Source organism: Monomorium pharaonis, chromosome 5 (genome assembly GCF_013373865.1).
Source record: "Monomorium pharaonis isolate MP-MQ-018 chromosome 5, ASM1337386v2, whole genome shotgun sequence".
NCBI classification, from domain to species: domain Eukaryota; kingdom Metazoa; phylum Arthropoda; class Insecta; order Hymenoptera; family Formicidae; genus Monomorium; species Monomorium pharaonis.
Window position 1 is genome coordinate 22,102,194 of NC_050471.1, and position 27,560 is coordinate 22,129,753.

The 27,560-nt window shown below is 34.3% G+C and overlaps 1 protein-coding gene and 1 long non-coding RNA gene across 3 annotated transcripts in view; both read right to left on the reverse strand.

Annotated features, from left to right (window-relative positions):
- Window positions 1–27,560, reverse strand: part of LOC105833651 (neuroligin-4, Y-linked) — a 217,941-nt gene that overhangs the window by 135,105 nt on the left and 55,276 nt on the right. The window lies entirely within an intron of this gene.
- Window positions 19,561–26,972, reverse strand: LOC118645715. Its single transcript, XR_004963399.1, has 2 exons — window positions 20,708–26,972; window positions 19,561–20,594 (listed from the first exon to the last, which is right to left on the reverse strand). It is a non-coding gene; the product is annotated as an uncharacterized LOC118645715 (long non-coding RNA).

A 27,560-nucleotide genomic window follows, 5' to 3' on the forward strand; every position in this document is an offset into this window, starting at 1 on the left:
AACTAAAATGCGGTCGCGTATACCTCTGCGCGGTATACAGCATATTACAGGTGCACTCCCGTATAAAAGACAAGTACAAAGAAAAGAGGAGGAGAGGAGCAGCTGCGAACGATTTATTAAGCGAGATCCAAACCGGCTTAACCATTTGTTCGCCCGTGCTGTCTGTTTTCCAATCCGAATTGAGTTTTCCAGAACACGAAACTTGCCGTTAGGACAATTCGCGGACCGACAAAGTGGATTTTTGCACGTCGTTTTGAGTTCATTGATGTCAGCTATGATCATACACATTCCCAATGGAGTTGATTTGTTTCATAGGCAGCAGTCAAATTCAGCATGACGTTGGAGAATATCCTCAATATTATTCTGTGATAAATAATGGACGTCGACTGCCTCTGCGAGTGAATGCAGTCTGGCTTAGAACTGCCACAGTCCGTTAAATATAGAATGATCCAATAGAATTTAATGATTTTCGTCATGGTAAATACAAAATGTTTACCGTTTGAGTTCTCCGATTAAATTAAATTAAATTGACAGAGTTTATCGTGCTCTAATGGATAAGGCATAATTATATAAAATATATGAGACAGATTTGCGCAAATCAATATTAATTATAAATTCCATGTGTATGTGCAGCGAGTATGCAGTATTGAATAGCTGAAACCGATAAAGGAAATCAGATAGATGCAAATAGGGTATTTTAAAGTAGTACATAGAAAGTAGGACATTTTGAAAAATACAGACGTGTAGTTTGTAATTAAACGCCGAACGTTGAAAAATTATCGATTGACAATGCAATTCTAATATTCTCATGACGTATACGTCGTATAACAAGAAGTTTTGAAATAATACCCACTGTAATACTCCGTCAGAGATACATTTCAAAATTCAAATAAGGGACGACGAAATAAGCATAAAAAAGAGCGAGAGAAGCTACTCGCGGAATATCGAAAAAGGTTTTCCGAAAATATACGCTCGCGGGTATATGACACGGCCGTACGTATGTAAAGTATAGTGCTCCACGAGGTACAATGCTTCACCACATATAGCGGAACGTCGACGCATTCGCCGTATAAAGGTTTTTATCGTCACGGCGCCATGTTCTCAGACGGAGTGGAAAATCATAGGCGAGAATCGGCGCATGCCGATTAATAATGGAACCTACCGGGCGACTTCGATCGTCGTCAATTCATTCCGATTTCCGGCCTCGTCGGCGAAAACAGGAGAATTGAATACGTTAATAATTCATAAACGCGTTCACGCCGGGCGTTGATTTCAGGAGCGGCGTCATTGCGAATTTCATGAAGAACGTCGACGCGGTGAATCGCCGATCAATAAGAAAACGCTCGTCTCCCCTCTGTGTCTTGTCGTGAACGCGTCCATTAAAACAAAAAGGTGCAAGAGGAAAAGAATCAGCAGACGGGTAATACGACGTTCCACTTTTATGACTCTCTCGCCGGCACTGGAGACCGTTTTAACTTGCCGACAAATTCGGCGAGAGAAATGAAAAGGACGTCCTAAGATAATGCGTGCCGACTCAAATATCTACTTGCAAATCCTTCCACTTGCGATCTCTCACTCGTTTTTTTTTTTTTTACCATTTTTGCTACCAACGATATTATATTTCAAGTTTTCATAATCAAAAACTTTTTAGAACCCTAAGTATAATTCCGAAAACACGATAAGTATGCAGTTTAAATATTTAGTTAGAGACAAAGAATTACTGCTGTGTCGATTTGTGTTTCTTACTGAAAAGCTTCCATTGTTTCTCTTTAGAAGCTGTATGTTTATTGGTCATCGCTTCTTGCCGCGCTGCACAAGCGATTCCACATCCTGTATGCAGAAATCATAAATACATAAATTTTTCAACCTTAAAATTTTAGTTGACACAGTCCATAACATTTTGTTAGAAATAAATCTCATTTAAACATGTATCTATATATTTTTACAATTATATTAAAAATTTGTTTGAATTTAGTACAATCTAGTACATTTTTAAGTTTGAATCCTACATTTTAGCTTTTCAATTCTGGCAATCCTATGCGTCAGTCTTTCGGCTACTTCAGGCTACTTTCCTTCGAGACAGATTCGAATACGCTAGCGTACGGTCGTTCAGTATCAAAGATTCGACGCGCCTTCTTACTATACATTTACATGTAGTCATCCGAATACGTGTTTGCGAGCGGTATCCGTGCAATACCCGACAACAGTTCCAAACGTGATCCATCCCGCGGAAGGAACTAATCACTTACTGGATTGCGTCAAGGAGGTGACCACCTGCCGTGCTCAGGATCTGCTGACCGCGGGCGATCTCACAGACCGCAGGGACGTTGCTACCTGAATAAGAGGCTACTCTAACAATACATCTCGATAGCAGAATTGCGAATAGGCTAATTCTCGTCCTGCAGATCGGGGTCTGTTTTCGTCCCAGGCACTCTTGGTACCTCATTGTTCCAGTTCATATTTCTATCCGTACGTAATCTTGCGTAGCACATACGACTTAACAATTCATTCTCATACGCAAATAACGGCGTACTCTCGTCCGCAAATCAGGGAACACCCTCGTCCTAGGCACCCTTGGTAATTCTCGCCTATCGGACAGATTTAATGGACAAAGGAGATTCATAGTCGATATTTCAAGCCAGTTAAGAATTACATTCTTAAATTATCATTCAAAGAGTTTCTCAATTAACTCACTCGAGTCGCGACACGAAAAGCGACGTGAAATCTATCTCTTGAGAGATAGATTCGAATTACATTTTCTTTTCACATCGTCACGATTGCAAGGGAACGCGCTAATACGGTGTGATCTCGATTACTGTTCATCACTGCGTTAATGCAACCGAAAACCATTTTGAGCGATTGTAAACTCAAACTCAATTAACTATATTGATTACTATCAAAAGTTACTAAAATATTGTTACTTTATTACTATTAAGTCTTGTTATTATTAAATACATTTATCTTTATTGTACGTGAACTGTGTTTTGTTTTGTTTACTCGTCTGCCGGGACCAATCTCTATTCAGATCGTCTACATTTCTAACAGTTTTTCTTTTCATACTTTTCTAAATTTGTTACTGTGTAATCAGTCACATAATTATACAACTATCTAAATACGAAAATAGTATCACTAAAACTTATATTCAAAATGGGCCATTTATTTCTCTTTAAGGATTCCTGTTTCCTTTTTGGTCATTAAGGAAGCTAAACTGCCTTGAGAAATCCGATTGTAACTTTTTTGGTTAAGGGTGTAAAAGTTACTCCTATCTCAGAACTTCAGATTAAAAACGGAATTGGAAAATGTTTCTAATGTATCTGTAATCCAAAGTATTTTTATTCAAAATTTATTATGTTTATTAATAGCAATTGCAATAATTTATTATTTAATTGTCAAATTTGCACTTTGTTTCCGGTGAATTTCAGGGAACCGTTTAGCTGACGGATCTTTTTGTTATGCCGCGAGTAATGCATAATGTCAGCTGTTGATTATCGAGATGCATCCTGCAGCTTAAGTAAAAGTTCAGTTTAACCGAGATACGCAAAATGAAAATAAAGAGGACTAAAGGAAGCCATGCCGAGATGTAGGAAAATTCGTATAATCCGGATAGCCGACTTCAACAAACCAGTGGAATTAAGAACTGTGGAAGGTGGAAGGGGGAGAGGGTAAGGGGACGGGGCAGCTTATCCGGTGTAGGTACGAGAAGGACAATAAAGAAAGCGAATAGGGTAGTTGCATCCCCAACTGACTCAAATCTTTTAGCCGCTTTTGTTAGCTGCCATTCTTTGCTTTTTGACGCTCACCTGCTTCTCCGCGAGAAGGAAATATCCAAGAGAATCTTAGGATACTCAAAAGCCTCTAAAAAGCGCATTAGCCTTACTTCTCACTTTCTCGTAAATACTCTGGAACTACAGATATATTTAGCTAATGACTTACTGTGTCTAAAGTTTAATATATTTGGTGTAAATGATGATGACGGAATTACAGCAATTAAATTATTATATGTTAAAAGGCAAGAAGAATGTTCTTTTAAATCGTATAAATTTAATATATTTAATCACAAATACACAGATTAAATTATGTATTATTGCAATCAAGAACTTTTTTTTGTTTTAATTTGCTTGCACTTATATTTTTTTAGAATCTAAAATGGTTAAGAATTTAACACAATTTTCGGTATCTATTTATATTGCGTAACTGTTTCTCTTTTAATCCTTAAATCTGTTGAATTTTATTCTTCTGAAGTCTTTTGTTTCAAGAATCTTTAATTAGATTAAAAATACAGAGTTTTTAAACCGAATGTATTTCTTTAATTTCGTACCCTCTGACAAATTTTCTAAATTTAAATTGTAGTGAATTTTACTTCGAAAATATTCTTTATTAGTTGTTTAAATATACCTTTGAATAAAATAAATGCTCACTCGTTAATTCAAAGGTTTTTAAATATTTTTAAAGAACCACGTTTGCAATTTCCAGAAGAGAAAATATTTCGTCGACTGGCAAACCTTGCGTGCAGTTGCATCAAGGATATTATAACGGCGTCGCGAGATTATGACGGACAGTTACAAAGTCCGAACTTCTCAATTACCTAACTTTCGCGATGAAAACATGAAGCGCAACGAGGAACTGAAAACTTTTTCTTTCCTCTTTCACCCTTATTCTATCCCCGCCTCTCTTATAGCTCATAGTATCAAACTTCTCGTCAAATTCTATCTGCTGGATAGAAAGTCGAAGGCACGATGCGTCTTGAATCGCCAATAGATGAAACATATCGATAAAACGTCAAGAGAAGTTTATAATAACTTTTTAAACGTTTTGTTTAGAGAATAAATTAAGAGGGAGCGACGTGAGTGAAAGCGACATTTATTTATTTGCCTCCTTGTTTCAAAACCTTTACCTCCTAATTCCGTTTCTAGAACACAGAATTAATTATAATACATTCTCTCTGAGTTAACTTGTACTAATGCCTGTGGAACTTGCTCTCTAACTATTGTTAATATCATTTAGATTCTTCTGTTAAACTATTAAGCGAGTTCCAAGAACTCCAGAAAGTCTATTCCACGATACGGCTGAGGTACGCGTAGTTGGGTGAATTCTTTTGTTCCATCGCGTCGTCGAGGTTTTCTCCCCCTTCTTTGGGCCCGTTCGACCGTGCCAATCCCGACGTTAAACTGCAGATTTGTTGGATTCCGCGTCGACCGGGATCTACACCGACTACGTTCCTGTTCACGTCGGCGACTCGGTTTGATTTTTGGCCAATTTCCGGAATGGAGCTGTACTCCCTAGAGAGAGAGAGAGAGAGAGAGAGAGAGAGAGGAGAGAGATAGCCCCAGTTTGGCAAATAGCTTTCTCTCTTTTCCTTCCTCTGTCTTTCTCATCTTGCGCTGCCCTCTCCTTCACGTAGTCACTTTGTAGTGATGAGCTTTGCGGTCTCTCATGCATTTATTCAATCGTAATGCATTATTAGCTACGACGAGCACGAGAATGAATACAATGTGGGCGCATTGCGCCGTGTTATTCGCATAAAATCGTGCGTTCAATTAATAACGCGAGTTGTTCAGAAGTTATTCCAAACAATTGCATACTTATTTATAAGTATATACACGTTTCCAGTAAAGATACGATATTCGATGGGAATAGAAAAATTATGCAAGCTACGAAATTTGGGTTAAACTTTAAAAATTGCAAAGTCAACAGTCTGACATCTTTTCGTATGTACATGAAACCAAAATTTCAGAAGATGGAAGATACGGTAATCAATATGTGAGAAACCGACCATTAGTAATAGGATAATGTGAGAGCTCAACTGAAAATACTAATAGTGTCATATAGAGCACACGTTAAAACCCGAGACATCCAATTAGCTGCCATCGTTGGACTGCGAACAATAGACACTAATTGACAACGAGCTACCGTCACTTCGTGCCATTATGCGGTTAATTACCGACCGTGATCACAGACGGCGATCATTTGTGAGTAATCGCTCGCTCCCTACCAGTCACGTGTCTGAACGTGGCACCTGTATTCGCTGATAAGACCTGATTCAACAGGACAATGATTATTCGTGATTGTCAGTGTGCTATTTGTCAGTTAATGACACTTTAATATATGGATTACAGGAAATTTCCTATTGTAAACAGAACAGCTTATTATAAGATGATTATAATAAAACTAATAATCTTACGTTACTAAATCACGACATCTAGACAATTTGTATGTGTTAAAAGAATGATTTCTAATCGATAGATTTCTTAATAAATACAATGCTATATTATTTAATTAAAAATATATATAAATATGTTATAAATTAAAGGGCCAAACATATTGTTTTCTAAATCTTGGAAAAATTATTATTACATAAATTGCACAATTCTTAGTTCTTAATTGTCTATAATTCGGTCTACTTTTAAGTTTGATCTTTTTCTAAAAAGATCTGAGATGTTCGCATGAGTTGAGCAAACGACAGCCTTATGAAAACCACCATAATTGAAAATCATGTACTGAACATACACGTGCCTTCCCCTTTGAGAGAACATGTCGGCTAATTCAGCGGTGAAGTGGAAGCAGATAGACAAGCCGTTAAGTATCGATTTATCGTCTCTGGAAACGGAAACCCCAAGCATTTAATTGCGCTCTGACAGTCGCTAAGTCAAATCAAAGACGAACTTTGGCGACCATTAGTTAGGGATTCGTGACGATTACTTGGTGTTTATGTTGATGGGCGGCACTCTCGAGCAATTGGACCACATAAAATATCTAATTTTCTCATTAATAAATTCAAATCCCTTAAAAAATACTAATTTTAATAAAATTATTTCTTTGCTTTTCAATTTTTTTTTTATGTTACAACGAAGAAGATAAAACTAGAAGTATGGCATGCTAGAACTGAGAAAGATGTTTTAAAGAAAGAAAAATACAGAAAATCAGTAAAAGAAATTTGTCATATAGACTCTTATAAAATGCTAAAATGTCTAAAAGTTTATCTAAATATAAATAATTATGTTGAAAATAATTATGTTGGTTCTCAAAATAAATATATACGACACATGAATTGTAATTATAAATGTCCAAACTTTTGTAGTCTTGTTCATTATTAGTATCTTACTAATTATTACAAAGATGCAACAAAATTATTTCTAAATCTGTATCAAGCGACGCGGTAGCGGCGCGACGCCAAGTACATAAAGAAACCTGCTGCATGATGCAAATGACGCAAACTTCACTGCGCAAATGTCACGCCGCTACCAAGCTTTATCTGGAATTTAGCTGTCAAATTCACTTTCAGTTAAAATATCTCAGAAACTAAAATCATAATCAAAAATCTAATGGAAATTTTGTTATATAATATTGTCGTGAGCTTTTGATTGCGACCACTCCGAGTAAAACATTAATGTTATACACTCATTTATGAGATCTCGTAATCTCTTGCGCGAAAAAGCTCACTTGGATTATTTTTCTCATTCACATGTACACACACACGCAAAGCCGGTTTGTCGTTCAAGGGGCTTCACATGTGCCTACATACAATTTAATAAAACCAAAATATATAAAAAATTATTTTATAATGGAAATGGTGAATATTGGTACGCGAAAAAAGTCTAATAAGTTAACAAAAATAAAATAAATATATAATATAAACAAATACATAATATATATGTAAATGTTAAAAATATTAATAATAAAATATTAAAAATTAATAAACTTAGAAGCTTCTGAATATTCAAGCTATAATTACAATTATAGATGTATAATATATGTATAATAGAGAGAATAAAAAGATGGTGAAAGAAAAACGAGAAAAAGAAAGAGGAAAAGAGAGTGCGAGAAAATGAAAGAATAGAAAAAGGACAAAGCAAATAATTTTATAATTTCAACTTAACTTTATCTCTCAATGCAAATAAATATAAAATTATTAGTACAATCTTTCATCACAATGAAAATATAATCGATGTACATTATACAAACATGATATGTACTAAAAGCGCAAAATGAGTGTTAATAAATGATTTAAGTATAAAGAAATGCAATTGGCCTCAAAATGCTAAAAATGCATTTATATTTTTTGCAGAACAAATAAAATAAAATAAATTATGGAAAATATATACATATATACATATATATCAAATTAACACATTTAAAAGTATGTATAATGAAACTTAATGTAATTTAAAACAAAGTAATTCTTTAATTTTTACAAAAAGGAGTGAAATTCCATAAAAAAACCTTAAAAAGGTAAAAAAGATACGCCAAGTACATAAACGCGTGCTTTCCAAAATAAATTTGAAATCAATACAGTTAGCCAAGTATATTTTAAAAGATTTAAAGAAATTTATTAAATATCTATTTAAAAATTGCTTAAACGGGCTTGATGATTAAATGATTAAAATCAACCAACGGGATTATAGTGAAGCAAAAACTTGGCGTGCTCGGCTTAAAACGCCCGACTTAAAATAATCCATTAATGTTATACAATATGAAAATTATTTGTACAAATAAAATAATAAAAAAATAATAACTTACAAAAAATTTTACAAAGTTAAAAAAGATCAAGTACATAAACGCATTCAAAAATAATTCTATTCAAAAATTATTTGAAAATTATTTGAAAAATGGGAATATAAGTAATAACATATAATAAAGCAGAAACTGACAGACAGTAAAGTAATATCCGAGTCACGTTAATTGCATTCTTGTAAAAAAAATAACTTATGAAAAACTTCACAAAATTAAAAAGGATATGTCAAGTATATAAACGCATTCAAAAATGGTTCTATTCAAAAATTATTTGAAAAATGGGAATATAAGTGATAACATATAATAAAGCAGAAACTGACAGATAGTAAAGCAATATTCGAGTCACATTAATTGCATTTTTGTATATATATTTATATCAATATCAATAATATAGAACCTTGGAAATTCAGAAAAAATACGAGCCAGGCACGCCAAGTTTTTGCTTCACTATAATCCCGTTGGTTGATTTTAATCATTTAATCATCAAGCCCGTTTAAGCAATTTTTAAATAGATATTTATTAAATTTCTTTAAGTCTTTTAAAATATACTTGGCTAACTGTATTGATTTTAAATTTATTTTGGAAAGCATGCGTTTATGTACTTGGCGTATCTTTTTTACTTTTTTAAGGTTTTTTTATGCGGATCTATCCATCTATATATTTTTTTATATTTCAGTAAAATTATTCTTTGCGTGTAAATAAGATAATATATAAAAAGAATAGAAATAAAATATCTAGATATAAAAATAAATATAATATAATCAACAAATTAGCGATGTGCAGAACAATGATAAGTGGAGTCAAGCGTATGTTCAGAAAATCGATATTAATTACTAATGATTACATCAAGGAAATTTGTTTACCGTGGCTGTAGCCGTAGCGGAAAATAAACACTCTTCACTTTTCTAGGAAGAGCGCCTGTATATTTTAGCTCTATTTTCACACGTATTTTCTTATAAACGTCCGTCTCAACGCATCATTGAGACAAGCGTAAATGTAGCTGCATCACTTTCATTATGCGATACGTTCGTTATCTCAACAATTACTAGTCTATCTATATACCTGAAATTTATACTCAAATTTTGAGCTAAGCATATCCCTTTAATAATACTTTCTAACTTATATTTGCATGATAAAAATATATGTGTGTGTGTGTGTGTGTGTGTGTGTGTGTGTGTGTGTGTGTGTGTGTGTGTGTGTGTGTGTGTGTGTGTGTGTGTGTGTGTGTGTGTGTGTGTGTGTGTGTGTGTGTGTGTGTGTGTGTGTGTGTGTGTGTGTGTGTGTGTGTGTGTGTGTGTGAGAAAGACGTTGTTATTTAAAAGAGTAAAAATAAAATTACTTGATTACAAGGAAGCTCTTTTAACTTGTTATTCTTACATTATAAAGATAAGGAAGTACAAGCTACAAGATACTAAATATAAAAGTTCTATACAAGATCAAATAGCCAAGTGTATAAAAGATAATAATAAACTTCAAGGAATCGATGATCTAATTGATTCAAAACTAAAAAGTTACAGCATTCTATATATTAAGGTTGTTAAATTCTTTGATATTAATGTTTCAACAGTATTACGTTATAACTTCTTTTCAAGAATCTCCTTCCTTTTTAAGAGGAAGTATTCTAGTCTAAAGCGTAAAAAAAGGTAATCTATTTTTGAGAATTTTTTAAATGAAAACTGCTACACCATTCTTCTTTTATACATATCTACTTGTATGTACATATTTATTAAATACCTATAAATGGCTAAACGTTTTTACGTAAATTTACAAGTATATTTTTTTAAGTCGGCAAAAACAAATTCTCAGAAACGATTTCTCAAAATCAATGGCGTTATCATTTTAGTTTTGTAAAATACATGTTTGTTTATCGCCTGAACTAGGATTAATGAAAAATATTGCGTACGGTTTTGAAAAACAAGTATCAATTTTTAACAAAATTCATTGAATTTAACATGTAACATAAAAAAAAAGTTACTTTATAGATATTACAGTAATCCGAGTTCGGCCAATACATATATATATGGATTTTACATACATACGCAAAGTTTAAGTCAATAGCTTCAGTAGTTTTTAAAAATCATGCCAAGCAATTTAAATAACGTTTTAAATTTACGTTAAAACTAATATATATTTAGCTAGTAGATATACCAGAGTTTGTATATATTAAATAAATATGTACAGTAGATGTATAAAAAAGTATGTACAATAGTTTTTGAAAAAAATTCTCTAAAATAAACATTTTAGCGTTGAAATATCTCTTTAATTCTCTTCCCAAATTTATCTATAGTAATAGTTTACATACGTTTAACCACTGTTTAGTTTATTAATAAATTACATTACGTATCAAAGATAAATTACATGATGCATTAAATTATTAATAGCATCCCTTTTAATTTACTTTTATTTTCCTTTTTTTTACATCTTTTCCCCTAGATGAACTCTGATTATAGGAAATCACGTTTAATTATATCATATAAACTTAGAATAAATTTGCATGAATCGAATTATATGGATTACTGAGCGTTCTCGTCAGCATTTTAACTAGAAAAATGACATAAACGGTTTTCGAGTGCTCATCGGTGCATAAAACTCCCATTAGGTATCGCGGTGCGAGCGCGAAATAATTATTTCATAAAACGCGGTTATCATTAGTTGCTGAAACATTATCTTTCGCGCTTGAATGAGGACCCTGTTAACGCTCATGGCCCACACACGCAGGTGGGCCGTTTGTTATCGACGCTATGGTGACGCGCTTCAATGCGCGGCCGGCGTCGCCGCGTTCCATCGGCGTCGGGACGAACGTGTCGATCGATCGCAGAAAGAGCCGTCTCGTCGCGACTCGCGGAAACGACGTCGGCAACAATGCTGCGACAAAATTGGGGCGGACATTATTAGATCGCTGATTTTGCTCGTGCTTTTAATGAAACGCTGATCACCAGCAATCGAAAATTTTCAATCCATCATCAATAACACGCCTCGTCGCCACGTCATAACGCGGATGTCATGCGTGAAAAGATAATTGAAAGGTTAATTCAAAAATCTCGCGTGCCTCTCATTTTCAACGACAAATACAATTTATATGTTTATGATTGATTTCTAGATGCTTAATAACATTTTTTATTTCGAGTATTATATATTTATTTTCATCCGTGAAATTTTATTTGCTTCATTTAGTTAGCAGTGGATTCCACAAGCTTTGATATATTTTTTTCCAGCACGTCAAAAGTCATTCTTTTTTTTTGTAATAAAATTTGCAGGTCGAACATCCAGAACAATGTACTAGATAGAATATAAAGAAACATATAGAAACAGACTAACAGAATAACGAAATTCAAAAAGCTCGAAAACGTTCACTAAAATGGCTGGGTCGAAAGGTTGACGACAACCATCCAAATTCAATGTGGCATGGTCTTATCGGGCGTGACAGCCAATCGAGCGTATTTGATATCTCTTTCGCAGGTTCGGCTTTTCGCTCAGCAGCCGGCATTGTCAGAACCAACCCATTCTTAGTATCTTTTGTTCGTATCAAAACTTTCTGCCCGTTCCAGAAACAACTAGGACTTCCAACTAGGATTTTTCCTCAAATCAGGGTGATCCCTGTCACGGTATATAATAAAAAAAAAAACGAATCCTTAAGAAGATTTAGAAGATCAAGAACAGTGAACTTTAGAATGTCAAGGAAATAAAACAACCTAAAATAGAAACATTTCATATAGAATTATATTCAAATCTTTCTAGATGCAATTTAGATTCTGATTAGAAATGTTCAAATAAGTAAATTACACAGCAGTATCAATTAGAAAATATACTTTTATCCCAAATTCAGATTTTCTATTTAGAATCAAAGCAGAAATAATCCAGGAGCTTTTTCACGATCACAAAATCGATATATTTGTATAAAAACAAATCAAACTTTACAAGTGTAAATATTTCAAGTGTTTTAATATTTGTCCTCAATTCTAATATTAAATAAAAGTTGAAAAATATTTTCAAACATGATGGTATTTGTTTAGATTTTCCAATTAAAATCAAATTTACAAACCATTTCTAATCTGAATCTTTATAGATTTTCTAACAAAATCCGCAATTTTTTTAAGAAAATCGGATTGGATTCTAATTTGATTTTAAGAAATTATATAGAATATTATAAAGATTTTACAAATGTAAAATGATATTTTTAACATTTAATTATGCATTTTATTTCACGAAGAAAGTACAGTTTAAATTAAAAATGTAAAAAAAATGTGTAAATTAAAATTGAATTTTGAGCAAGCACATATTTAACAAAAAGTTTTTTTGAAGAATAGATAGATCGAGGTCAGTTTGTGTCACAGTTTTTGAATCATAATTTATTTAAAAAGTGTAAATGAAGGTTTTTATAAACTGTTTACATTATAATATATCTACAGTGAATGTAACAAAGTATTTGTAAAGAGAATATATTTTAAAATCTTATTTTTATAATTCAAAGTAAACATTGTTTAATAATTTATTAAAAATAAGTACATATACATAGTCTATTATGTTTTTGTTATTAATATACATGAAAAATTACTTTTTAATGTCTTTTTTGTCTTGTAATGTCTACAAAAAAAACATAAATAACTATACAAAGTATTATATTTGTAAAAAAACAAAATGTATTAATTAAAAAAACTTAAATTCAATGTCACTAACACTATAGCAAATGTTGTCCGAGACACGTCATTTTCTAAAATTACAGAAAAATTACGCATTGGTGCCTAATGCCAAAAAAAGACTATTAAGAAAACAAAAAAGAAGAAATTTAGTCATTATCTTCAATTTCTTGAAAAGTAGTTGTAAATAAAAAACATGATTTTAAAGCAAATCGTTTTACATGATAAATTAATGTTATAAAGAAGAGAATGCCTTGTCAAATATTGATTTAAAAGTTGAAATTTGACAATCAATTCTGTATAATTCTGGGTCCGATTTTCCTTACAATTTGTTCATTTTTTTTAACTCTATGTCATAAAATATTACGCGACGTATTCCTGAGCAATATTACTACAGCTGTACGAGTATAATAGTAAAATTATAGTTTTGCTCTCGACGCTGAGATAGCTGTATAATTTCGCAATAAGCGATCCTCGACAGATGGTCATCGCGGATCCGAATCGCTGCCGAAAGCGGTGCATAATATTGGGGGCGCGAATTTTTATCCGGATTTCCATGCATATTTTCTAACGCCTTTCCATAACGAACTATCCTTTCCTGATTTGCATATGCTCCCTCATATTTCTCATTCTGCGGCTTTGCTATCGTTAATGCGAATATTATGCTGGCATTCTGGAATGTAATTTCATCTCAGTTGATTTTCGTTTAAAATTGTGGATTGGATAAGGCCTTGCTCATTTAATTATGCATCGATTCTGATGTTAATAGATTTAACGAGAAATTGGACGTACGTGATGAAATCTTTGTTTGGAGTAAGATTACTCCCCATTTGTCGCGAAATTGAATCGTTTTACAAGTGAATAATTTGTTCTGGACACTCCGTGGTTATTTTAAATCCTCACAAGATGAGACAACAATAAAGTGAATGTTCGTAAAAAATTTTACATTACTGCTCAGCAGAATGCAGCGATCTCTCGCGTAAAAAAATTGCGCCAGAGCTGGAATATTCTTTATTATGGAAATAAAGTGACGCGTTGAGGAGACTTGCGCTGTAATTTGATACACTTCGAATATTTTACCGGCCGCCACTTTATTGGCATTGCAAAGTTGACGTCCGATATAATTAGCGTCACGGCAGGCGTGAAAATCATTCAAGGAAGGTAACGAGTCCGTCCATTTGCCTTTGAGCAAAATAAAGTTTTTAAAATAAGAAGAAATATGTCAAATTAAGAGAAACACAAATAATATTTCACATATTTAGAATCTTGAAAATTTAAGCGTCCAAATCTATTAAAGTATCCATAAACAGCAACATAGAACAACAACAACAGAAAACATATTATAGTTGAATGTAGAAATAGAAAGTACCGAGGAAAAGAGTAACGTTGAAATCGGAAGTGTAAAAACTGACTGTCACACCCCCCACACACGTGCAAGTAAGAATATATGACAATGTCCAAGATTAAAAATACCGAGGCGTCGCGAAAAAAAGTTGCGAACGTCTAAACTAAAAATAGAAAAAAATCTTCAGCAGAAGACTCTCAAACGAGAGTATTTTTCTCAAGCAGAACCTTGGCACTTTTTCTGTTATCCCGAGGCCCGCTCGCGAGAAAGACTCGTCGTCCCGTAATACAATCTATTTTTCGTTCTCATCTACGAAGCAAGACGACGACGGCGATGCCGGCGATGCTGGCGACGCCGACGGCGACGAACAACTCAAGATATAATTTTTCTCCGTTCGCGGGGATCATCCAGACATTTTTCATACTAAGCTTCAGCGGCCGGGTCGACCCTCGTCGTTCTCTTCGCCGCATTTACCATCCTCGCCCGCGTCGTCGTCTCTTTCCCAGCACTTTGGCGTCGTTGTCGGGCGTTATTAAGTTTCTACGCTACCGCGCCCGTCCAAATTGCACGGAATGGAATCCCAAACAGAGCGCGAGCGCCATTTCGAGCAAGAAGAATAATGCATCTAGCCGGCCGCGGAATTCGCTCGGCCAGTTCCTGTTTCTCAAGAGTCCTGGCAGCCGGACAATCCCTAAATTGTAAAAAAAAATCTTGCGTAGAAACTGCTATTATATGTCAACTTACTCTTGCTCGTTAGAATTGTTAACTTCATGAGAAGAACTATGATGTAGCAGGGTAATTCATGTACAAGTTTAATCACAGTTTTGACTTTGCAGCGCTCCGACATTCTAGATATATAAATTATTAACTATTAAAGCAAACAAAATTTATTTCATATATTTGAAGTAAAATATTTAATGCAAAATGTTAAATAAATATACAAATAGTGAATGATAATTAAAAATGTATATTAAATATTTAAGAACTTTGCTACACATAATTCGCTTAGTTAAATATTCCAAATAACGGAAATGAAATTGTTATTTTACAAATAAATGATGAAACAATTTTTTTTATTGCTCATATATACAGGGTGTCCCTGAACATGTTGGTCAACGCTCGTAAAAAGGTAGAAAGGGGATTGAGATAAACATAAAAATCCAATATTGTCTTGGGTTAGGTCCACTAATAATCGAGATATTAGCGTATGGGATCTGCAAAAATCTAATTAATTTCTATTGTAATTGTGAACAATAATTTAATGAAAGCTTATCGTACATTCACGATAGATCTTTTCTTCCGTGTTATAGCTCGAGCGGATCGATCTCTTCCCTCGTGCACTCATTCGCATAATTTGAAAAATTAATACCTCGATATTGGTCGACTTAACCCAAGACCTAACCAAAGACAATATAGACTTTTATGTTCATTTCAATCCCTTCTATCTTTTTACGAGCGTTGACCAACATGTTCAGGAACACCCTGTATATTCATTTACTTCACTGGGGTTGGTTAAAATTGTTAAAATTGAAACGTGTAATCTTTAATACCGTCAGCACGTTAATTAAATCACTATAGTTAGACTTGTGAAATATAAATCTTATTTTACTTCGAAGAAGAGTTAGCTTTAAAAAGAATTACAATTGACCTTTCGACAAATGAACAAAAGGTATAAAATCGCATTTAATTGCTATCGATAAGGATTCGTATGTTCTCCGTTCGAATATAGCTGGCTGAAAGGCCCTTTCGCTGGCTCCATATGATACCGGCGAACATCCTAACCGCACACTTATCATAATTGAAATCCGATACTTTCCGCACGGATCGCAGCACGGTCGACACTCGAGAGCGGCGACTCGAGTGTTCCCCGACACGTTGTTACACGAACTTCGTCGATGGATCTATCCAATTACATTCGCAGGAGAGTGGCAGACACGTCCTCGAAAACTCGGCTAAGTCAACGAAGTATTTGATCTCGAAGAATGGCAGATGAAATCGAACTCCAATATGTATTAAAAAACTTAAGCTTTTCCCTCCTTGCGAGAAATCGAAAACTCTACAAAGAACATAAAATCGTACGATAAATGGTTGCGGAACTTGGAATGTAAAATCTGGATGGTCCATTAATGTCTCCATTTCTGTTATTTCTCAATATTATTACCTTGTAAATTATTCCTATGATGTGAAATATTGTCACATTGCTTGCGCTGAAACAGAGCTAAAAGATACATCTCAATTTTAACGTAGAGAATTAGATTTCTTTTTTTATGAAAGACCCAAATGCGAAACAATCTATGCAAGAGTTGATATGTTCTATTGTAAACGAGAAATACTGTGACCTAATGAACGGTCATATCAAGGCTGAAATTAATGGATTATTTTTTGATAAGGCAAAAGCTTGTCGTCACATATCATCGCAAAACAATGCATTTGCAAAAACGCCGTCGGTGACGTAATCTTGCTAATTATTCTTGCAAAGCGATTTTATATTCATTGACCCGCGATATTGCGCGTATCGACTATCGTCGAAGTAATAATTTAATAGCGCGATATTAATCAACGTATTTCCAGCACCGGTTAAATAACAAATAAATATTCGTTCCCTTGCCGTTTTCCCTCTTCGGCGAATTGCGCTTTTTTTTTTTGCGCTGCATTCATTTGCGAGATTGCAAGCAATCGTTACACGTTAACACGGTAGACGTATTTATGAGACAATCGAATGTGCTTGAATACTATCTCTGTGTGGTTGAATGGAGATTCGACATCACGCAACTTCCATAATGAAAAGTGGCCATTTTGATGCTATTCCCTTAATTACAAGTATTATATATGTCATATTGCAGGCTTATGGAATATGTGGAAAGAATAGCTGAAGCTATATACGTTGAAAGGAGGGGATAATCCCACGTCTGTTGGATAGCCTTTACTTTCTACCAAGTTTCCTGGTGCACCAATATCGTCAACCATGTCATAGAGGTTTCAGATTACTTCAAGAAAGTCTTTATTGGGAACACCGAGAAAGGAGGCGCGTTAAAACGTACAGCAACTATCCTTAAAGATAAAGTCACGATGGTACGACGTACCACATATATGACTGGCCGTCTTTACATAGTAGATGAACCGTGAATTTTACCCACTTTGTGTGTTTTACGACGCGATCTCATACTTCATAATTAAGAAAGATACGACGACAGTGAAACTTTAAAGTAGGGACGACAGCTTTATCGCGCATACCGTCCTGAAGTATCAACGATACGTTTCTAAGTGAGGAAATTATAATTTTAATTTCTCATTGCATAATTTTCTTTCTTTCACATGTGTACGTTGACATTTATTATTTTCTTTTTTTTTTTTTATTTATTTAAACCTTGATTAAGAATGTTTATCCTAAATTGAGTTCGAAAATTCATTTCTGTGACTCAATTTCAATTCAGATCCGAAATGGAAATATATGCTTTGTAAAATTCCGATCCATGTTCAAAATTTAAAAAAAATTTAATATTCTGCTGCGCGAAATTAAATTGAAATGAAATACGATAAGCAGGGATTTAAATTGAAATATAATTAATTTGTTTCATATTTCTGGATTTTCATATAGTTTTAAGAAATAAATTTGAAAAATATTATAGCTCTGTGACTTTACGTAAAATAAAATATTTTAAACCAAAGTTATCTACTTTCATGGAATAAAAAACTTATATATATATATATATATATATATATATATATATATATATATATACAGGGTGTCCCCAAATTAAATGGCAAAAGTTCAGGAGTGTGTAGAATACCGAAAAACTAAGACAAAAAGTTCGTTAGAGATTTGCTCGTTTTCGTTTCATTTTGGAGAAAATCGCAAAAAAAAACAAGTTTTTGTATTTTTGTGTCTGTAATCGAACAGGAATCGGAAGAAACAAACAAAAGAATGTAAAGGATAATGTAAACATCAAGTGTTTACATTCTTGTTTTCTCTAATGAGTTCTGATATATACATATATACACTATATACACTGAGAAAAATCTCTCGGAAAAAACTAATACAACATTGTAGATTTTATTTTGTCAGATAAATAACTTTAAATTGTAATGTAATAGAAAATAGAAAATACACAAATTAGCTATAATTTTGTAATAAATTTATTTTGTTACATGTAAACACAAAAACTGGGACTTTATGAAACAAATACGCAAATAAATTTTATTAATAAGATATAAAACATTTATCTATAGCATTTTGGATAATACATTAAAAATAACTTGTTATACATTAGTTATGATATTATGTTATAAAATTTAGTTAAAATTTATTGCGTTATTGTAGTACTCCATAAAATAATATTTTAAATATTTAAAACAGCTAACATTAATTGGTAGTAACGTATTGCTTGTTTTATCATATAGTTTATAGTCACTGTGAATATAATTTGTTCACTTTACTTTAAACTTAAACCTCTCAAACACTTTACTATAAAAAATAAACTGCTTTACAATAATTGTTGATATGTTTTCTACAAAAGCATTTGTAGGCCTGCAAGTTGAATTAAAGATTGCTACAGGTTATTATTATAGTTTACATATATGCCTATAAGCATTTACTACATCTTGTTGCGCGAAGTTTTGTTAAATGTGGTAGATTTTTTAAGTCAAACGCTACTATATTTTCACAACAAATGCAATAAATTGCAACAAAATTATTTGAAATTACAATACCCCAATAGGCTTTGTTAATACTGCAATATTTTACAGCTTTAAGCAGTTTGTCAATTGATTTAAGACAAGTTTCTTAGAACAATTTTTTAGACTTATTTATTACAATTTATCTCTATCCCTATTTGTACTATTATTTGTAGACAAGCACTCCACAATTGTATTATCTGGTGCTACATTTTTTTCTGAGTGTATATAAAATAGAATATCCGTATACATAAAATAACTTTAAAATATTATTATTTTATACATAATTATTATCATTTTACAAAAAAAGGGTAAGATGACTAATATTAAAGTAATCAAAAAAATGAGATAAATCGAGTAAACAACAATATACTTAATTTGACTACATTGGAATTTTTTATGATGTGAGATAAAAATAAGGTACGTGTATTTGAAGAAAAAACTTCAAGACTCTAGGAGCACCAAATGTTTCGAATTAAAAGGAATTAAAGGAAACTCCCGTCTTGCTTCTTCCTTCCTTTCTTCGTTGCAGTAGTACGTGAGAACTTTCCAGCAGTTGCTTAAAATTCCCGGCGCCGCGAATAGTATTGGCATTCGATTTCACGAAAAACTCGTTCGCCTCTACTTTCGAGGCTCAGGAACCATAGCGCAGTCTCGCGTTTGACGACTTCGGTGGTTCGTTGCATCGGTACAAGAAGAAAAAACACACAGGAGTTGAAAAGGACGAAGTGAATAGATCGGCTTTCTAAGAGAAAAGAAGAGAAGAGAGGGAATCCGTGCGGAATTTAAATTGCTTTGAGCGAATCGCCAACCTATTTGCTTTTTTTTCCCCATCCTCGGCACATGCCCGGCGAGTTATCGTCCGTCGTAAAACTGCCGCCGGCTTGATCCTCGAATTAAAAAACTATGGCACTGGGCATGCAAACATTCCTGATTATTCCGTAGGCCAAGCAAAGTTGGATTAAAGCTAAAACGTAGCGGTTCAAGTGACCGTATCACATTATATACATTCAAAAACTGGAAATTATTAAATAATTTAAAATATTTTGCTCCGTTGTAATATCAGATTATTGAACCTTCGGACACCTTATTATGATTTTTAAATTAACGAAGGAAAAAAGTAGAAAAACAAAATAAAGTCAGCGTTCGAAAACAACCGGATTTTATTTGTTCTTTCGACAGGCGGTAGTAAATTCGAAGCTAGATGCTTGTGCTAGTCAAGGGTAGCAAGTGGCCCTAACAAAACCACCGGGCATGACATCACCAAGCACTATAAATTTTCTGACAATTTATAGGACGCTAACGTATACTTGAGTCGGCATCCTCTCTTGGGAGCTTTCTTTCTCGGATACTACACGAATCCCCGCTAGTAGAGAGAATTTACTTCCCAAATCCGTGCGAATCAATCGCGTAACAACCTTCGATACCTAAAAATTCAAACATTCAAACATGACAATTTTACAAGTTTATAAAAAAAAATTTATATAAAGTTAAGAATATAAAAAACGTTATATAATTTTATGCAAAATCTCTAAAGTACCTTTTGTTGTTGAATGCGTTGCTTTTTCTCGATTGTTATCATACTTTTAATCAATCGAATAAAATCTGCAGACACTATAAATAAAAGGTGTAGATTTAATTTTATAAGGAAATGGATTTGATTTAAACTAGATATAGTTTGTGTTGATATGAAAAAAAAAAAAAAAATAAAAAAGATATAAATTCAAATAAGAAGAGAAGTATAGTTGTGAATACAAGAAAGAAGATAAAAAAGAAGGCGGGTGCATCTTTACAGTTTCTGCATTATTCAGATACTGGCAAATATTTTGCTTCAATTGGAAGGTTCGATACACGCGACACAATTCTCTTACTTTGCATTCGGAAAGTCGCATCGATATTTCAGCAAGGATGTTTCCCGGGTCGCAGTTCTCAGTATTCCGTTAACGCGCGTCGAGACCTCATCGATAATTCAATTAAAATCTATCGCCCGCCGTCACTCGCGCCATTCGATCCGATCTATTAAATTGCTTTACTAAATCTCGGACTCGCTTACGAACTTTCATCGCAAATGAATCCACCCCGAAGAGTATTCCACGACGTATCGTTGTCGTGGCGCGCGGTTCGCAGGATGATTATAACTCGATCCTTCCGAGAATACACGGGGAGATCTGCAGTCTGATAGTAAATCCGTCATTCTTCTCTAATTCCATTTAATCATTTCAATTGGCTTAACAAGAGAAGCGATAGGGTAAATGATGCTGCCATTGCTCGTTCGAGCATATTTCTCCATTTTGTAGCTCCATTGTACATTATATTTGTATAAACCCGAACATTTTTCAACGAGATAATGATAAATACTTCTTAAAACGTAATACTTGTGTAAAAATGACGGATTTGCTATTTTAATTTTAAAAAAATTGAAAAAATATAGTGAAATTCCTTTTCTTATCGATTCAACAAACACTTAGATTGAATTACACATACTTTCGACGCAATCATTCAATTCCCACTTATTATCTCTATCACATGATACACACCTGACACAAATCTTCAATATGTATCCTGATATTTATTGTCCCTGGTATATGATACACCTTGTGTCTACTGATTACTTAAACCAATTACCTTGTATGACAATTTGTCATCTTGCATCGCGTATTTTTCACAGCCGGCAGACAATTTAAAAGTCCATTTGCGCGTCCTGGGGAGCGTGCAAGGAAATCCGGTACCGGAGAATTGGAGTCTAGAAAAAGACTGTTTTCTAGATGCGACTTCCTGCGTCGGATAACGAGGTTATCCTCAAGAGAGTCGATTACATTGTCGTACATCCGTGCTCTACACATTTCCATCACCCGATTCTGACATACCATCTTGCGGCAACCATCGCCGCTCGTTTCTTCACCGCGAATTTTCAAAACAAAAATTCATTAATATGAAATGAAGATTGTGTACACTCCCCTCCCCTTTACAATTTTCATCCGGCATTTCCCTTACGGCTGCATTGGATAAATAAAATCGTGCAGACGTTGCATTAGATTAAGCCACGGGTTCTTCGGGGAAAAAGGATCCTCGGATGGTTTCTTTGTGAATGATAAAAATGAAATTCGATGACTCGGCATGATTACTTCAATCTAAATCGACGACGTGGTGAGCTTTCACTCGATCATTCAATTTAGTTTCATGTGATAAGAAGTGGGGAAGATAACATCAAAAGTGTGCTTGTTTCCTCAACTCTAGTTATTTTAATATTTAGATCCCTAACTAGGGCCAACAATATCCAGAAAACTAAAGTCACAAAGCTCAAAAGGCAGAGGATCTGTATAATTTACAAATTCACAAATTTTAAAAATTATGAATAACTTTGTGTGAATTGATATTTTTGTTTTGTTAAATTTATATTTATAGACTGTTCAACCTTCTCTTGATATTTATTCGGCATTGCACATTTTCCTCCTTCTCTTAAAAATTAAAAATGTTTTTGCTCAACGAGTGCAACGATTTCGTTGCCACGCCCAAGTTGTTTGCACGAGTAATTAAAAATGATGGAAAATATTAAGCGTCGATTGGAGTTGAGATGAGGTGGAGAACGTGGATTCACCAGCGACTTTACCCTTCATGTTTTATAAAGCATGTTTGCTCACTTCCGTACTTCAACCCCTTTTTTTTTTTCACCTCCCAACAAGAATGGCTGCGTATCAGTGTGACGGTAAGCTTGGAATTTCTCCTCTCTGCGTAAGGGTTTGTAAACTGTCGACGGAGCAAGATACATAGCGTTACAATAAGGTGATCTCCCGCCCACCTTGCGTCGTACATGCATAGCTATGTATACGTACGAAGAATTTTGTCGAGCAGGCGTGAACAAGACACAAAGTTTGCAATGTTGTGGCCGTCTTCGCGAAATAAAATCGCTTTCACATCGTCTTCATAACTTCGCGACTTTTCCGTCCTTTCTGTTCCTCCGCTAGCTTCTATTTTCGCGTAATATCATATTTTTATCTAACACGTTTGAAAAAAACATCCGGGCAGCAAGAAATTCAAAAATTCCAAAAATTAAATATTCTGATATCTAATTGCGCCAAAGTCAAATAGATATCAACAAACTAATAACTTTTTTTTAATTCCTTTACTAAAAAATTTAAATATATTTAATGAAACAGAATTGTCATCGATCTTGCATTAAAATACGTTACAATTTTTCCGATAAAGGGAACTGTAGAAATTTATTTTCTTATGTAAAGGTTACTTTATTTCTTTTTACACAAGAAATAATATTATGCTTTTTCAACTAGTAATTCTGAAGACAAAATTTATCTCATACAATTTGAATTTCTTAAAACGTAAAAATCAATGATCAATTTTTTCAATATCGGGAAAATGTCAAAATTTAAAATATATCAAAGAATCTTTTAACGTTTTATTTCAACTAATTATTTTACTTACAATTCTTGGAAGAAAAGATTATAATGTGTTGACAACTGACAATCTAGTTTACTATAACCTTTAAAAAGAAATTTCGGCAATTATCACTTACAGATACACACGTTTATAAATATGTACTCATTTTTATGAATCAATAATTTTTTTTTTAAATGTGTGAAATAGGAGTTCGGAGTAGTGCGCAAATTTTTGCGTCCCTTTCGTGTAAAGCGGTGCAGAAGTAATTTCAATATTTGATCGGTTTTCGATTTTGTCACCGAAAAACAGACACCATGCGTGTGATATTGACATAAGAGCCTGCAGATAGAAGGATATATCGAATTTCGATTGATGGCTCAACACGCGATTTCAAGTCTTATATGCATTTTGGACCGGTGCCAGAAAGGAACACAATCTGGCATCAAGGATACTACACAGCGCGGGGACTGTGAAAATTATCGCTTTATTTACATCTTGTTCAGCTTTCGACAGTGCCAACACTCTTCAGTCATATCTATGTCAAGTGATAATGAAATCCAGCTATAAAAAATCAGAAGGAAAATCGCTATTCTCCCTCCTCTTGCCCCAATTAACTTTTATTAAGACTTTTAATACGTTACATTAGCGTAAAATTATTTCTACATTGAATGATCCGCACGGAAACATTTACGTTTATAATAAAATAACGTCGCACTTTTCTGATGATTTCTCGTCAAACAAATGGGTCCTTCTGGAATACCTGGCAACTGAGTTTTATCAACTTTCCGGAATTCAAGGGCGGGCATTTTCTCGGGGAATTGCTTCAAAATGGAAGTGTCGTCCCTTTATACGTGCACACAACAAAGGAAGAAAAATCCTGCATCTGACATGAAATCGAAGTTATTCCCCCGCGCATACGCGCGGTGGACAATTCCTTCGTTCAATAAAAGGGGACCCAATCGAAGAACTTGCATTTATCTAAGAAAACAGCACATCCTGTTACTTACATACAATGTACGTTTGTATATCAATGGACACAATGATTACGGTAAAAGATCGCGAAAGCTTTCGTCTACTTCGCCGTCTACTTTTCCAGTAAGAATGAGGGTTTGGGTTCCCCCGCTCCTTCCTGCCCCCCCCCCCCCCCTCCTCCTTTTTACGTCCTTCCAACTCGGTCTCAAGGGGTGGCGGGTGGTCGGTGTTGGCAACTGTTTTGAGCACTTAACCGAATCGGTGAGAAAGTTTTGGCCCACGTTGCGTCTTCTCGAGCCCGTATTTGCGGTAAGCGGACAAGTGTAGATCATACAAATCGCACACTTGTGTAAATACCTGTCGTCGATTGTCCCCTCGAGAAATTCCAAAAGGAGAAAGGTCCTTTCTCGCCAGCCAAAACGGCGCGAGACACGCCGCCAGGACAATACTTGCCCCGTCCGCGAGTAGGTGTGGCGCCGCACCATATTTCACAGTCAAACGCAGGACCAGCGCGTACAGGCGGGTACGCTGGTTCTTAGAGTTCGCGTCCAAAATGACCAGGTCCAGTTTCAGAGAGAAAGCAAAATAATTCTATCCAATATGAAAAACAAACATTTTTATTAGACGGTCAAATCCATGATATTTTCAAATTCGATTCTAGATTGGTTGTACTATTGCCTGGAAGATTCATGATTTCGAAAAGCACTAGTAGACTAAAATTCAAGAGAAAGAGCAGGAAACTGCCTCAACTGCCTAATCGTAATTGTACGGCAGTTTTATACGCGAATTACTCGGCGAAGCGATTTATCGGGCAAGGGGGGAAAGGACCCGCGGGGATTCGCGATTGTGTCGAAGACGGGGGCGATCGATCACTCCGGCACCAACGCCGACTGTGGTTTGCTCGTCGATCAATCAAACGGAAGCGCTTGAGACGACGATATAATGCTTCCGCGGAATTACGGTATCTACCGCGCCATGTGAGCAGGCTCCCTTGTTTTTTAAGAAGTCTATGCATTTTTTAGAAGTCACTTAATCTTAAAAAAGTCTTATGTGTCTAGTTTAACGATTCATCACAAACCTTCAAGGGACGCAAATTAACTTTTAAGTTTATCACGCAAATTTAAAATAAGAACTATTATATCCCCAAGTTGAAATTAATCATAATCTTATTGATTAGTTTAATCTACTTTAATGAGAAATATAACTTTGAATTATTTCATCCGATTTTTGATTGATAGTCTAGTTTAAACTTAAGGTACTCGAGAAGTGTTTCCTTTTTTTATTTGAGAGAAAAATTTTAAATTACGAGCAAAGTTTATATTCAACGGTTCGAGGTAGCAATAGAGTTTTCGATAGGCATTCAAACGGTTAAATCCGGAAGCAGAAACTGGCGTAGCACTTTCCGTCGGATGTGTGCAGAAACTAATGCGAAGGAGTCAGCATGACGTGCTTTTCACTAGCACGTACGTGCTTGGACTTTTGCGCGAAGGAGGAAGAGAAAGTCGTGGAAAATATTTATTTGATAATTCGCAGCGTCCACGATAAAAAGAAAATCTTTATACCCAGCGACTGCAAGTGAAATCGTCGAGAAGCTTCGTATACCGAACAATGTAAACTTAACGTAATTCCACGCAAGAATATGTTGGATCACTTAAACTAGAATTACTAGAAAACACCATGCAAATTCCTTTTCTTCGAACGGGACTCTGCTAAGAAAAGAATTAAAGGCAGGAACAAAAGTATTATAATCCGTTTGTAATACGTTACTCACTTTTTACGCGTAGCTTTAATTATTAATTATAACAAAAACATTTTAACATATACGAGAATTAATTTATTACAAACGTTTTGTTCTTCCAACAAAATTGGCAATATGACAGAAGTCTAAATAGTTGATGTTATATGCGTGCGATATAATTTGTTTTCGTTACAATTATTCGATGTTCATTCATAGTGTGTACCACGATTTACCAGCGTTATTATTATCTGGAAGCTTTTATTTGGCGACACATGTGCAGCAGGTAATCGGCACTTTAATCAGAATTTTAATATTCGACGTTGGTGTAATTAATAACTGCGCGTGTAATTAATAACTATGTGCGAAGCAACAGTTCGTCCGAAAACGCGTACTCGTGCGCCACAGCCAATATGCATTATTAATAAATAACAATGGAAAATTTGCGTCATAATTAATTTGATGAAATCATCGACGAGTGTGGCGTGCCGCGGAAATCCATCGGTCGTGAATTTCGTAATGCGCATCGAATTTGCAGTATAGGAAATCGGTATCAAAAAAAAATAATCAAATAAAATAATTGCTTGTTTATTAATATTATATAACAAAGACTCAGTATTTACAAGAATTTTATAAAATTGGTGCAAAACTGATATAATACGTTGATATTTTTAAAGTTAATTAAAATTTTATATAACATATCTTATATATAATGTTAAATTTACGCATATAATAAGACATAAGTTTATTTAAAATTTTTAAAAGCAATTTGTTTTTTTTTTTTTCTAATTATTCTCCTATTACAAGGAAAATTTTAACATTAATTTAAACTGATAAGCAAAAATATAATTTATCTTTTATAATAACCTTTGAAAGGAAAAAATTGCGTGGCTATAAGATAAACGGGGCAGGTTAAATTTAAGATGCCTCATGATTTGCTGGCAAAAAGAAATTTAATTATTAGTCGCTGGAAACAATAACTACGCTGCTTTAATGCTGCGGTAAGACGGGAAAGAATTTGACTTACCACTATTTTTCTCAAGACGAAAAAAATCGAAGGAGCATTCTTCTCGAGAAGTTTGAAAAACTCTAAATTAATTTTTGTGCCTTAGCATCCCCGGTCCGGTGAAATTTAATTATTCTTAATTAATCCACGCGAAGCCCATGCACATTACTCGGGTTACTCTGGTAAAGAGGAGAGGGTTGAAGGACCGGGTTGAAGGACCTTTCGAGGAAGCGACGACGGCGTCGCGAACGCTCAGCGACCACGTGACGTATCGCGTGAATTATG